Below are 3,595 nucleotides of genomic sequence, written 5' to 3' on the forward strand. Positions count from 1 at the left end.
CCACAAATTAATTTTAATCACTATAACTTCTTGAGGAGAGTCTAATATAAATTACTTTTGTCTCTTCCATAGGCTTATAATGCTTCCAGATCTTAATTATCCACACTCTAAGGAAGTGTTCTGTCCTTGGATCCCTTAACTCTACAAATTGGGGAGATTTCATCCATAATCATTGCCCTACTTCATCTGCCATTTGTTTGGGGATTACACTCAATCTGTATCTCTAGATTGACCCTTCTTTGGTAATACAGACATGTGTTACCAGTATATTCCTGGATATCTTTATCTGAATGTCTCTTAGATGCCTTAATGCTATAAATGGAATTTATTATTTCTATCGAACCTCTATTTCCCATCCTCTTGACAATCACTCCAGAAACCTGAGGTAATTAATATCTCGTCCTTTCCCTCTCTGTCCACACCTATCTCTGTACCTCACCAATTCGACTTCTAAATAGGCCTTGAGTTTTCTTTTTCATACATGGTACTTGCCTCACGGTTTCTTCTCTAGATGCTATCAATTTCTTTGGTTAAGAATGTATTTCTGAAATGCTTTGCCTTCGCTTCCTCCCATGGCTCTCTATAAGACGATGTCCAAATAGAGAAGGACATATGAGGCCTTTCAGGATTTAATCCTCCTTTCTTCTAACAAGCCCCTTTGGAAATCAAGGTCTCATTCTCTGTAACCACTTGCTCTTCTCTAAAAAGCCTAAGGCTTCCTTCCCTCTGTGATTTTGCATCTGCTCATCCCCTACTTGGGATGCTGCCCCCAGGTTCCTCCATACCCCAGACCATCCTTTTCTTTGAGTACAAAGCACCATCTGTTAATACTCTGCTAAATACATTCAAGTTCAAGCCTTCGTGGAGCTCCATAGATAAAAGTTATGCCGTCCTCTCATAATGCCCTTTTAGGACCATATATATGTTTTTATTATAGCACCTATCATATTACTTTTCCAAGTCGGAGGCAGATATTGTGTTCTTTTGCTTTTTGAGTCCTCAGAGTCTAGCAGACTGCCTATTAGCCACCTAGTTGTTGTTTAATAAATATTGACTATTAGCTACAGTGTTAATACAACTAAGCTAAGGAAATATTAGGCTGCATTAATAGCAGTATATACTCAGAATTTTTAGTTCCAGATACCATATTTAGGGATAGACATTTAGGAAGTACACTATCCACCTGCCAGTGTAGGGTCATTCTACCATGATGGCCTTAAGAAGAAGAGACTATGAGGACCCACAGTTCCCTCATAATCTCTGAAGGGCTACAGAGAAAGCAGCTGACAAGTAACTACTAAGCTTTTCCAAGACAGGAGGTTCTCCACCATGGTGTTGGGTCATCCTGGTATGTCTTCATCAGCACTGAGATGTATTGTAACTTATTTGTACTAATAAAAGCTGAAGTAGTGAAGTTTGAACACTTTTTCCTTCCTCTTAAACTATAGTAGACTCAGGTCTACTTCTATAATGTCACTCTTGTCCACTTATATTCCAATATACTTTGCTTTGATAGAGACAGAGTTAAACCTGATGCGTCCAGAAACTGGGTGTAAGCCACAATCTACCTTATCTTTGCTTCTGCCCTGGAGGATCCCGAACTGTGAATATTATCTATTCCAGGGGAATTCAGAGAACTGCCATCCTAGATTGTGAGCTCCTTCAGGGTAGGGCACATGACTTTTATTTTGTATCTGTCCACAGTGTCTGGCAATTAACAGAAGCTTGAAGAAAAGAAGGAAGTGAAGGTTTGGAGAATGATCAATGGGAGAATGAAAGAAAATGTGAAAGAAAATGTGACAAAAATTAAAAAAAAAAAAAACGACAGGAAGAGAAAAAGCAAAGGAATAAAGATGTCTTATTATTTTCTTAGAAAAAGTTAATTGGATTCAGCTTTTAATGTGACATAAAGAAAAAAACAGCAATAAAAGCTGTTTAAACAGAGACTGAGATTGTTTAAGATGACTTCTAAGTTCTTATTCAATTCTTTGATCTAGGATTTTAGATTTTATTTCTCCAATACTCTTCAGTGAATAGTAGCATTTAATTAATATTTATTAAATAGAATTATAATCAAAACACCAAAGAAGAAACAAACTGATGTTTCTAATAATTTTTTTTTTTTTTTTTTTTTACTTTCTTAACTGGGTCTTCACAGTTCCGTGAAGAAATCAGGGATGGGTTTGCAAAATTCAACTCCGGTTTGCTCCCTCATAAGATGCTCTGTGGTTTAATTGGCACCATACAGAGCTGAAATACTTTGTGATTTTTTTTTTTTTTTAGGTTAAAAGAAATAATAGAACATTGCTGGGCTAAATTCTAGGCATGATGCAAATATAAAATAATTTAAGATGCTATTTCTGGGGGGACGAGGGGAGAGAAATTAAAGTGTCTTTTTTTTCTCTCTCTCTCTCTCTCTGAGAATCCCAGAGAGCTCTTTCTGCTTTGCAGAGGTCCCAAATGCCGGAGCTGCAGAAATTCACAAGGCAAACCGGTAAAGGTGAAGAAACCAGAAAGCAAAACTTACAACAGTAACCACTGTGCACCCGCCCCCCACCCCCGCAAATAATTCAGTAATCAAAGATTTCTTAACTTTTTGGTCCTTCAAAATATGTGCAGTCCATAATAGAGAAGGAACTGATGATGTATCCAAGGCTAGTTGTAACTGTTTACTTTATGTAATTCTAAGAATCAAAGGCTATTGCTTTCCCGGCAGTATCTTACTTGGAACAAAGCAGTGCTTAATGCACGTTACTTTGATTTCATAAATAGAAAGGACATAAAAATTAGGAGAGTTGTGTATCTTCATTGGAAAAATAATATTTTTAGTCTCTTACTTTTTTAAACACTATTTTCATGAAGAGTCCAACTCTGCCCATCGACACTGGCCCAAATGCTATGACACTGCAAAATCGAGATCATGTTTTCTTTTGGGGGGAGGGTGGGTGGTTGGACACGTAATTCCACCCATGTTAGAGGAATATAACTGAGTAACAAACTCATTTAAAAATTCTATTACAAATAAGTATACTCCCTTTCCTCTACTTCCCCTGTGATATACGGCACGATCCCAATAGACTAAGTCTTACTCATTCTTAGTACAATAAATATTTGTCGATTGATCTGGTTGATGCAACCATAAGTTTTGTTTTCAGTTCGGTGAAAAGTCTATATTTCACTGATAATCTAAAATATTCATTCCTATACATCAAAATGTCGGGGTTACCATCCCATTCCTCGAATACAAATACATTCGCACATATCCCTAACCTGTTCCTTCCAACATACCTTGCTTTGGGAGGGAATTTCAGGAAAGCGTCCAGCAGGAGGAAAGACCCATAACGTTACTTGAACTATCGAACTATAGCAATTTACTGGCTCACGGTAAAAAAAAAAAAAAGAAAGAAAGAAAGAAAAAAGAAGAAAGAAAAAGAAAAGAGCGGCGGAGGGGGCTGGCCAGGCGAGGGGTGGAGGAGGAACTCTTATCAAAGCAGCAAGTGAAAATTCCCGGTTGTTTCTAGTCCATCCGCGTAGGGAAAACGAAAAGGTTAGAAGACAGTGGCAGGGCGATGTCTCCAATCGTGTTTTAATTCAC

The sequence above is a fragment of the Pteropus vampyrus genome, unplaced genomic scaffold, assembly GCF_000151845.1.
Source record: "Pteropus vampyrus isolate Shadow unplaced genomic scaffold, Pvam_2.0 Scaffold172, whole genome shotgun sequence".
Taxonomy (NCBI): domain Eukaryota; kingdom Metazoa; phylum Chordata; class Mammalia; order Chiroptera; family Pteropodidae; genus Pteropus; species Pteropus vampyrus.